This window comes from Salminus brasiliensis, chromosome 21, assembly GCF_030463535.1.
Source record: "Salminus brasiliensis chromosome 21, fSalBra1.hap2, whole genome shotgun sequence".
NCBI classification, from domain to species: Eukaryota; Metazoa; Chordata; class Actinopteri; order Characiformes; family Bryconidae; genus Salminus; species Salminus brasiliensis.
In genome coordinates, this window is record NC_132898.1 from 28895594 (window position 1) to 28907612 (window position 12019).

Below are 12019 nucleotides of genomic sequence, written 5' to 3' on the forward strand. Positions count from 1 at the left end.
GTTGAAAGTCACCTCGTAACAGGGCTAGGTTGAACAGGGGTGGGGCCTGGTCCTGGTGATTTTTTTTTTTTTTTTTTTTTTAATGCGGCTTTAGCACTGGCTAGTAAAACAGATTGCTAACCCACCCACACTTCGGTGCTCAGAGCAGATTGTTGCAATAATCTTTCTTTATGTGGCTGGTGACCTTGGGCATCAGCTAGCCCACACAAAGAAGAAGGAAGCAGATGAACCGAGCGCATTTAAACACAGCGCCGGCCTTTGCGACCCAGTGGCAACAAGACATGGTGGAACAATGCGGAGATGTGTGAGGAGTTTCACGACATGCCCTTTGGCTGAAAAAAAGGATCTTGGATGAAGTGAGGCATTTCGTGGGAGAAAAAAAAGAAAAGAAAAAAAAGAAAAGAAAAAAACACAAGTCAAATCACCTTGATGACCATTACAGACAAAACCCAGCATAAGTCTGCCAAGGGATTTAACACATTAAGCACTTTAATATATGAAGGAGACACAAATGTATTCTGTGTTTAATAACTGGAATGTCTAAATTAATGTATTTGACTTTTTGAGATTAATCATGAGATTTTTATTTTAATCTGACAGTTGTTTTTTACATTCTGTCAAAATTTCAAGATGAATGGACCAATAGAAATGCTCCAAAATGACTTGCAATAAAAAGAATTTACACTGACTTGAAAAAAATCTCCATTTTGGAGATACCTTGTTCTGATTGGTTTAAAGTGATACCTCAGTATAACATTAATAGTACCTGTGATTTGTTTTTCTTAAGTGAATTTAATTTTCATACTTTCTTCTCATAATTAAAACATTTTTTGTTGTACATTATTTTATTTTTTTTAAGGTAAAATTGTCAGGGTTAAACATCCCTTTGTGACCAAACAAGTCCCATGTGACCAAACAACTGAGCGAAGAAAATGGCAAATCAGAACAACAAGCAACAACAAATCAAACAAGCAACAGATATATTTTATGAAATATTTATAACAGACATATGTTTAGTATTTATATATATTTAAAATTTTCGCAAAAAAGTATCTTAGATATGCCAATGTGATCCAATAAAGCATGCTTATTTGTGAAAACTATACATCTAGTCTTAATGTTATTTCATTGTTAGGATACTCCAGAGAAAAAAATTTACAGAAATTTCAGAGATTGTTGAAATCCTATTGTTTTATTGGATAATTAATATTTTAAGCACTATATACACAATTCATCTGTGATGTCCTTCAGAATATTGGTCAATTTTAAGATGTATCATTTATTGAATGCTAATTTATTTGTTAAAAAGAAAAAGTTATTTTGAGAAAAAAATGGACCTCAGACCAGGCTTACCCGGCGAGATCTCAGGAAACATGCACCATGTGTGGGAACTCTCTTATTAGTAACAAGTCAACAGACACGCTTCTGCAGTCTAGCCTTGGACGAGCAACAAGCCGACGGTTTCACTGAAATATGACATGATGTGGTTGTGCCAAATATGCTGGAGTTAGGATTTCATTAAAGTTTCAAACTTTGGAAAATACAGTTAGACTTGAGTGGATGTGAACTGACAGAGCGCGCCAGAATCAATACAGTTATTACACTTTTACTATCGCAGCTTAAGATGTTTTATAGATGGATATGTTAAAAAAAAGAAAGAAAGAAATATGAAAAATGATTCAGGCCAAGTATTGTCTTTTCTTAATATGAAAAAATTATTCAGAGAAATGATTCTTATTGCTCTGGCAGATTATGTTGCTTCTTCAAGACAGAATGCTTGGAGGAAACATTACCTGAGAGTGTAGTCAGATAAGATCACTTCATACAAGTAAAACACCTGAGAATTGCATTTATTACATTTAAAGTGCTTTACTTTTTTTGTTTATTTATTGCAGTAAAGTTTTAGGTTTGGAACAGGTTTTGATAAAAATAAATCAATCAATAAATAAATGAATAAATAAATAATACAGAAGATACATTACAAGCTAAAAACTTCCCAGGATCCAGGATTTAGTAATGCAATTTCTGTCTTTAGTTTCCTTGAATAATTAAGGAAATAAAATTTGGAAAAAAGTAGAATCACCTTGATGACCAGTACGGACAAACTCCAGAAACTCTGTCAAGTGATTTAAGCACTTTAATATTAAGTAAATGCAAATTATTATTATTATTATTATTATTATTACAATAAATAGTATATACAAATGTATTCTGTATTTAATTACTGCAATGGCTAAATTTATTTGACTTTTTGAGATTAATCATGATAAAAATGGACCAATAGAAATGCTTCAAACTGACAATTTTTTTTTACACTGACTTGAAAAGTTGCCATATTGGAGATACCCTGTTCTGATTGGTTTAAAGTGATACCTCAGAATAACATTAACAGTACCTGTGATTTTTTTCTCAAGTAATTATAATATTCCTACTTTTCTCTCAAATATTAAATCTGTCTTTAGTTCCCTTAAATAAGGAAAAAACCTCCCACTAATAATTATTTTACAAAAATTACAAAAACAGATACATTCATTTTCCATATAACTGAACCAAAAAACTGCAGCGATGGGCACTCAACCATCTGCAAACTCCCTCAAATCAGCAGCATTCCAGCAAATCCTAGCATGTTAGCAAAGCCAGCTCTTTGAACACGGCGGCTTCGGATCGGTTTGCAAATCTACATCTGAGACTTGAACGCAGGCAAAAGCAAGAGCGAGCCGCAAAGGCCGCAAGTTTCTCTGCGTGTGTTTACGAACATTTTGTTGGAGCAAAGTCATTTGGGCGTTTAGTGCCTAATTAGCGTAATGCTAGCATCATCAGCGTTCGTTAAAAGAACATCTGGTTAATCTGATGGAGTGAGTGCAAGGTGGAGATGCGCTACACACACGCTCTACCCTCCAACTAGCCAGAAGTGACAGTCTTAGAAGATTTAATATGTATAATTGTCTCAAAAGTTACGGCACAATTGAAAACATTGAGCGCAGCGTCTTAATTTAGCGCCGACGCACTTGACACCAATCATATCGGCCTGCGTTGAGCCCGACAAACAAGATGCAATCATTTGCAAAGTCATGTGGGCTAATTATGCGAAACGCAACTCAAGCAAAAAATTGTCAATTATCCACGAGTGCAAACGAGGAATAAGAAAAGCGTCCAATGTCGAGGAATCTGACACATCGATAATCAAACAACATTATTTCTAATAGAATTATTGCAAATTTTTACATGCCTTCTCTTTTCAGCCATGGTAAGGCTAATTTATTAATAATAAGTTGAATTAATCGCCAATTACTCATACTGTGCGATTAATTCTCAAAGCTAGCGTACGCTTAGCATTCCGAGGGGAGGCCAAATGTCAGTTTCTTCCACCTCCTGAGGGAAATATGAAAATTAATGTGTGTATTGAGTCTTCTAATTAGAGTTTATCATCTAGAACCATGAGAGTGAGGTCTAAAAGGTAGGGTAAGTAGAAATTGCTGGAGCTTATTCTTCAGATAGCCCACCACAGATGTTCAACCATCACCATCATCTGAATACTGTACGAACTTTAGCTTTAGCCTAAACCACAGCATTAAACCATGTCATTACAAAGACTTACCTTGTATGTTTACTCGCTGGCCACATTATTAGAAACACATACTTTGAGAATACATACAACATTGTTATCCCAGTCAGTGGCCACCTCATAGATGGGCAGTTGTAGGTGTGCCCCTTCACCAAACACTAATTTACCATTGCTCAGTTTTGGACCACGGGAACATCACTGACCACATATTATTCGGGTGGTGGACGATTCTCAGCACAGTAGTGATACTGACCTGATAACATCATATCAGAATATTATGACCATATTATGTCTAATAGTGGGAAGAATTAACCTTTTGCTCGGATGACACTAGCAAGACGTTGTGGCGTGGACTGTATTAGGTGATGGAAGGGGTTCATTATATTATAGGGGGCTCCGATTGCACTGTAGCACTCTGTGGCATTAATGGTGTGTACATGTACAAACAAAGCATAAGTTTTGAAAGGGAACGTCTACAAATGTTTTAGAGCCGCCAAAGCGTAGCTTCTGAAAGGGAATGTCTACAAACAAAGCTTAGTTTTTAGAAAGGGAACGTTTACAAACAAAGTTTAGTTTCTGAGAGGGAACATCTACAAACGTTCTAGAGCCAACAAAGTTTACTTTCTGAAAGGGAACGTCTACAAACAAAGTTTAGTTTCTGAGAGGGAACATCTACAAACGTTCTAGAGCCGCCAAAGCTTAGTTTCTGAAAGGGAACGTCTACAAACAAAGCTTAGTTTCTGAAAGGGAACGTCTACAAACGTTCTAAAGCCAGCAAATCTTAGTTTCTGAAAGGGAACGTCTACAAACAAAGCTTAGTTTCTGAAAGGGAACGTCTACGAATAAAGCTTAGTTTCTGTAAGGGAACATCTACAAACGTTCTAGAGTCGCCAAAGCTTAGTTTCTGTAAGGTAACGTCTACAAACATAGCTTGGTTTCTAAAAGGGAACGTCTATAGCTTACTTTCCTCAGTAAAAAAAGAAGCCACATTTATGGAAGGGGCTCCAGACTGAGTAGCCTCCATTCAGTGCATATCTAAGCAGTAACACTTATCATACACTCATACACTCAACCTCACTGATGCCTTCTTCCTCACTGAAAAGAAGGTGTTTACAGGGAAATTTACAGTGAAATAAGGTGTCACAACCTACTTGACCTACACTCAAGTTACACAGGACATGTCAGGCCATCTGCTCCAAGCACATATCGTCCATTACATTCAAGCTTCTTCTGATATGACCGTAAAGAAATGAAGTGCTAATCTGGCTAAAAAAGACCTTTGCTCCCTGCCTACACATATTTAAACGCTTACATACACCACACTGAAGAGAAGCAGAAATGGCTAGAAGATATCTTCTTTAGTGCAATATGGACATCTCCTACACAGAATTCCATTAATGGCTTAAAGCCATTACCAAACACCACTTACATTCTAGGCCAATAAGAGACCTTGGGCAAGACCCTTCAGGCTACTTTCACCTAATCAATAATACACTCTGGATAAGTGCGTCTGACCAGTTCCATCAATGGAAATAGAAATGCAAATGCTGTAAATACAGTGTTGTTCCATTTCTCCAACATTGCATGACTCTTTATAACGCTCTTAAAAACAAGGTAAACCTTTTCCAAGACAAAAAATGAGATGCAGAAAAAACAAAGTAAATAAAGAAAATGCTTGATTTCCTACCGTCTCTGCACTTCTTTACATCAGGTTTCGTGCTACAGATTTGCTAGAGGCTAGAAAAGTCCTTGGGCAAGACTGCTGATGCTACATTCCCCTACACTTGCAAACAAAAGGTTTCTTCAAGGTTTTCTCAAGGGTTCTTCAAGGGTTCTTTAGAAAAGTCAGTGGTTCTATATTGAACCATCTCAACTCCAAGAACCAATTTGATGTTTAAATGGTTCTTTGTCAGGTCAAGGATCCTTCAATTGGTAGAAAAGCTTCTGCAGATGGTTCTAAGTAGAACAAAAAAAAGAGTTCATATAAAGCCATCTGGACATACTTCTCTGCCCAAGCGTTTGCAAAAATGCAAAATGTAAATAAAAATACTGTAAAACCCATCTGCATCTATATTTCCAGCACTGCCACTTAAACTACTATGGAAGATTAGATATAGTGAAGGTATATATGTGTATACATACTACATACAGTACCAGTCAAAGGTTTTGACACATCTGGTTGAATGTGTGCTAATCATCATCATCTTAAAAACAGGTGATCCAATTGCTAGGGTGCCCACACACAGATATCCACTGTAGTTAGGATGTCGTGGCTGGGGGGTTTCAAGTAGGCCTGTGTGTATTAATTTGTATATTAACATGCTGTAGCTGCATGGTTTGAGAAGCATCTCCACCCTCACAAACATACACAGGTTCTGAAAGGCAACGTCTACAAATAGCAGCGCTTGGTTTGTTAAAGGGAGAGTCTACATATTACAAAGCTTAGTTTCTGTAAGGTTCCCTTGGGTTCTAAAAAGGGAACGTCTACAAATGTCTAAAATTAGTTTGAATTAGAATGTCTACAATCAAAGCTTAGGTTCTGAAAGGGAACGTCTACAATCAAAGTTTAGGTTCTGAAAGGGAACGTCTACAATCAAAGTTTAGGTTCTGAAAGGGAACGTCTACAATCAAAACATAGGTTCTGAAAGAGAACGTCTACAAACGAAGCTTAGGTTCTGAAAGAGAACATCTACAAACGAAGTCTAGGTTCTGATAAGGAACTTCTACAAACAAAGCTTAGTTTGTTTGTAGCTTATTTGTAAATATGCCCTTGTAGAACCTACAATCAAAGCTTCAAAGGTTCTACAAGGGCACATTTACAAATTTTTGCCATGGTCCTAAAAATTAGGCCTACTTGAACCACCACCAGCCACGAAATCATAACTACGGTGGATACCCGTGTGTCCCTAGCACTATTTTTTGAGAACTAAAATATCAACCTTAGCATTTGGTTCTAAAGTTTTTAAGACGACAATAAGCCAGGTTTGTCCAAACTTTTGACTGGCACTATATGACTCAAGCTGAATCCATGGATACAGGTCACTGTGATTCAGCTTTGATGGAACCATGCTCTGATACTTTAGGTCCTTTTACAGGCAGTAATAATCTCCCCTTCAGTAGAATACTCTATTGTCACAGTGGCGGAACGGCCTTGTGAAGACACGCGTCCTTGTCAGAGTGACTTAACGGACAATAGGATTCCGCATAGGCAAGGCAAATGAAAAGTTCAGAGAAGAGGCGACAAGGGAAAGTCTGCAACAACTGATCTGCCCATGCTCGGCCCACGAGTGCTGCCTGGGTGGACAAGCGTCACACAACGCTGGCAAAAACACTTTTGCCTGAGCTACATATTTAAAGCAGAAGCCTGTGAAAGGTCATGCTGTTAGTATAATCTAAACTCAAGTTCCCTGCCATGTAATGATGCCAGAGAAGAACAGTGCTCCACCACTTCAGAGTCTGCCAAATCTTCTTGAAGGCTTTTTGCAGTCACACAGGGGTGTTGGTTTGCCTTTCTAGCAATCCTAAGAACAAGAAGTTCTACCAAAAATGGTCCTGCTCTTCCAGATCATAACATGACCTCCACCGTTCCTGCCAAGTACCATTTCTTGATTACATTACAAACCAAGGCAACTGATACTATAGACAGCTTCTTGGAGGAGCCCATGGCTGCTGATTGTTGGTACAAGGTTTGAGGATTATTTAATTTTCAGAGTGCTAGACAGCTGCTTAGGAGAGCCGATGGCTGCTGATTGTTGGTACAAGGTTTGAGGATGCTTTAAATGTTCAGACCATTAGGCAGCTACTTGGAGGAGCCCATGGCTGCTGATTGTTGGTACAAGGTTTGAGGATTTTTTAATGTTCAGAGTGCTAGGCAGCTGCTTAGATGAACCAATGGCTGCTGATTGTTGGTACAAGGTTTGAGGATGCTTTAAATGTTCAGACCATTAGGCAGCTACTTGGAGGCACCTATGGCTGCTGATTGTTGGTACAAGGTTTGAGGATTATTTAATTTTAGAGTACTAGACAGCTGCTTAGAGGAGCCCATGGTTGCTGATTGTTGATACAAGGTTTGAGGATTATTTCATTTTCAGAGTGCTAGGTAGCTGTTTAGAAGAGCCCATGGCTGCAGATTGTTGATACAAGGTTTGAGGATTATTTAATTCAGAGTGCTAGGCAGCTGTTTAGAGGAGCCAATGGTTGCTGATTGTTGATACAAGGTTTGAGGATTATTTCATTTTCAGAGTGCTAGGCAGCTGTTTAGAGGAGCCAATGGCTGCTGATTGTTGGTACAAGGTTTAAGGATTATTTAGTTTTCAAAGCGCAAGGTTGCTGCTTAGATGAGCCGATGGCTGCTGGTTGTTGGTAAAAGGTTTGAGGATTATTTAATTTAGAGTGCTAGACAGCTGCTTAGATGAACCAATGGCTGCTGATTGTTGGTACAAGGTTTCAGGATGCTTTAAATGTTCAGACCATTAGACAGCTACTTGGAGGGACCAATGGCTGCAGATTGCTGGTACAAGGTTTGAGAATTATTTAATTTTAGAGTGCTAGACAGCTGCTTAGGAGAGCCGATGGCTGCTGATTGTTGGTACAAGGTCTGAGGATGCTTTAAATGTTTAGACCATTAGGGAACTACTTGGAGAAGCCCATAGCTGCTGGTTGTTGGTACAAGGTTTGAGGATTATCTCATTTTCAGAGTGCTACGCAGCTGTTTAGAGGAGCCAATAGTTGCTAATTGCTGGTACAAACTAAATACTAACTAAAAAGAATCCATGGCTTTATCAAACTAATTAAGCTTTGAGACTGTGTGAAATGGTATCTGAGATTTTTTGGGGTGCTCAAGGAAGGAATGACGCCCCTTTCCTTTTTGATTTCATGTTTCCTTCACTTGATGCCTTTTGGGGATTCGTTCATCTTTTACTCCACTAACTATTCACAGTGAGAGGAATTTTGATTGGGGTTCCCAAACTTTTGCATGCCATTATAGTTCCATCAGCAGCTAAAGCAGGAGTTTCTCTTTTACTGCATTAACAGATCTAATATCAGCCAAAATAAACACCCACAATTTTACAGTTAAAAATTCCATTTACATCCATTACAGATATCCAACTGCTCTGCTTCAGACCACGCTCGTATTGACTCTGGACCACTGACGTGCAGGTATTGAGCTTTTAGTCCATTTCCTGAGTCATGTTACTAAACGCTCACATTAACATTGGACAAAGCCCATTGATTACTGCCATACAGGGTTGTCTGTGTTGATTAGTCGTCTGAAAGAGCAAGGGCGCTCTCTTTACACTTCATATAATTACTGTTTCTCTTTAATTGTCCGCGCAGGTTTGAATATAAGCCGGAGAAAGCGGAGGGTCGATAACAGAGTGTTTAAAGGCATTTTAGTGCAAATTGGCACCGCAAACAGGAGATGGCCGGCCAGTGGAGACAGGAGTGGGGGTGAGAGAAAGGGAGAGAGAGAGACAGGCATTGGGATGGTATCCAGCGTACTTTAAAAAAATAAAAAAATAAAAAAATAAATAAATAAAAGCTGCCCCACAGTTTCCAGAATCTACATTTTAGGACTACATGGAGAACTTCAAATTCAGGCTTCACGATGGGTGTTAGCTAAGCATCACTGTTCAATCTTTTTAAAATATGATTTTATTTGCTGCGCAGTGTTGCCATATGGCAATGAATACTTTCTTTTATTGGTGCATTTATTACTTTTTTGCCCAAGAGAGAAATTACAGCCCTTAGCTTCTGAAAAGATCTACAATTCATACTGCTTGGTATCTGAAAGGGAGCGTCTACAAATGACAGCGCTTGGTTTCTCAAAGGGAACATCTACAAATGACTACGCTTTGTTTCTTAAAGGGAACATCTACAAATGACAGCTCTTGGTATCTCAAAGGGAGCATCTACAAATAACAGCGCTTGGTTTCTCAAAGGGAACATCTACAAATGACTGTGCTTTGTTTCTTAAAGGGAACATCTACAAATGACTGCGCTTTGTTTCTTAAAGGGAACATCTACAAATGACTGCGGTTTGTTTCCTAAAGGGAATGTCTACAAATGACAGCACTTATATTTCTAAGGGGTGTGTCTACAAATGACAGCACTTGATTTCTTAAAGGGAGCCTCCACAAGCAAAGCATAGGTTCTGAAAGGGAACGTCTACAAATGACAGCACTTGTATTTTTAAGGGGTGTGTCTACAAATGACAGTGCTTGGTTTCTTAAAGGGAACGTCTTCAAATGACAGTGCTTGGTTTCTTAAAGGGAGTGTCCACAAGCAAAGCTTAGGTTCTGAAAGGGAACGCTTACAAATGACAGCTCTTGGTTTCTCAAAGGGAACATTTACAAGCAAAGCTTAGGTTCTAAAAGGGAACATCTACAAATGACAACGCTTGTATTTTTAAGGGAACGTCTACAAATAACAGCTCTTGGTTTCTTGAAGGGAGCCTCCACAAGCAAAGCTTAGGTTCTAAAAGGGAACATCTACAAATGACAGCGCTTGTATTTTTAAGGAAACGTCTACAAATAACAGCTATTGGTTTCTTAAAGGGAGCATCTACAAACAAAGCAGTCTGGGTGACTATACTGCGCTACACCAATAAGAGTCCTTGGGCAAGACTCCTAACACTACATTGGCCCTCCTCTGTAATACGAGTTACCTTGTAAGTCGCTCTGGATAAGAGCGTCTGCTAAATGCCATAAATGTAAATGTAAATGTAAGGGAACGTCTGCAAATGACAGCTCTTGGTTTTTTTAAAGGGAAAGACTACAAATGACAGCGCTTTGTTTCTTAAAGGGAATGTCTACAAATGACAGTGCTTGGTTTCTTAAAGGGAGCCTCCACAAGCAAAGCTTAGGTTCTAAAAGGGAACATCTACAAATGACAGCGCTTGTATTTTTAAGGAAACGTCTACAAATTACAGCTATTGGTTTCTTAAAGGGAGCGTCTACAAATGACAGTGCTTTGTTTCTTAAGAGAAATATCCACAAACAAAGCTTAGGTTCTGAAAGGGAACGTCTGCAAATGACAGCTCTTTGTTTCTTAAAGGGAACGACTACAAATAACAGCTCTAGGTTTCTTAAAGGGAGCGTCTACAAATGACAGTGCTTTGTTTCTTAAAGGGAATGTCCACAAACAAAACTTTGTTTCTAAAGGGAGCGTCTACAAATGACAGTGCTTGGATTCAGCTAAGAGCTAAGAGAGGAGCAGCTGTGTGTGTTTGTGTGTTGGAGAATGAGAGGGAGTTATTTATGAGATTTAATCCATATTTCAGCATAAATAAAGCGTAATCTACCCTCTGAATTCAACAGCAGCGACGCTGTGTTTACATCCCTAAATAAAAGCTCTAATACGTCACTATAGACTCTGAAACGAGCGAGACCTACGGGGGGAAGTTGAGGCCAAACTTAGTAAGCTGATTAATGTACGTTAATAAAAGGTTAACACGTTAAAGTTTACGCCACACTTGGACGAGTAAGAAACGGTGTCAGGCTGATTTCTCAGCATTTCTTTCTTTAATAAGATTGAACACTGTGTCATCCGGCCCACACAGCGCTGTGAAAAGTGGCGTGCTAGCAAAACACACTTCACAAACTACAAGAACTTCTGCATTGTTGCCTCAGTGTAAAAATGTTACTTGTGAAGCGAGATAAAACTGATCCTGTTATAGAATACACCTCTCGCTGTGGATGAGCACGGTTTCCTCTGCACGATCAAACGCAGTCGCAGCTCAGCTCACACACCAGCATGAAAACACCTTGCAGTGAGCGCAGCGTTCTCCCCGAGGGTGTGTGTTCTGTGTGCTGAGTGTGTGTATGTGTGCCCGTGTGTGTTCGCGAGCTTGCGGGGACAAGGCTGTAGCTGATATATAGGACAGATGGCAAGTGGACACGAGTCTGCGACCCTCTCCTTGTCCTCCATCTGGGTGCTTTTCCAGGTAGGGTGCAGAGCAGCGGCACAAAGAGCAGCCACATCAAAGAGAGCTGCAATATGGCCGCTCATGAAAGACTGCAGTGGTTTTACTTAAGCCGTGGTCAAGAGAGGACGCTTTCCCTCTGTTTGGCTGCCAAGGCGCTTGGGCGCGTTACCTTTTTCTAGCAAACCAGAGCGAGAGAGAGAGAGAGCGCGAGAGCAAGAGAGAGAGAGAGAGAGAGAGAGAGAGAGAGAGAGAGAGAGAGAGAGAGAGCTGTTCTCGCTGCAGTTGTTTCATACTGTGCTGTTATGGTCACTGGGATTGTTAATAACGCCGCCCTCTGCTGTGAATATTGGCGCATCTGTTCAGTAACAAAAAGGTTCACCTGCAAAAAATGACCTTTCGATGGCGGCCGATAAAGCCCTTTTCACGTTGAACTGCATGTTTATTGGTGGTGTTGTTCTCACAGTAGGCTGTAAACAAAGACGAAGAACCACTAGAATGTCCTGAGAACGAGTGAAATACATTCTCGT

The 12019-nt window shown here is 39.4% G+C and overlaps 1 protein-coding gene across 5 annotated transcripts in view; it reads right to left on the reverse strand.

The window, feature by feature from the left end:
• LOC140543092 (bis(5'-adenosyl)-triphosphatase) overlaps positions 1 to 12019 on the reverse strand; it is a 362414-nt gene that overhangs the window by 304129 nt on the left and 46266 nt on the right. The gene's annotated exons all lie outside the window — the stretch shown is intronic.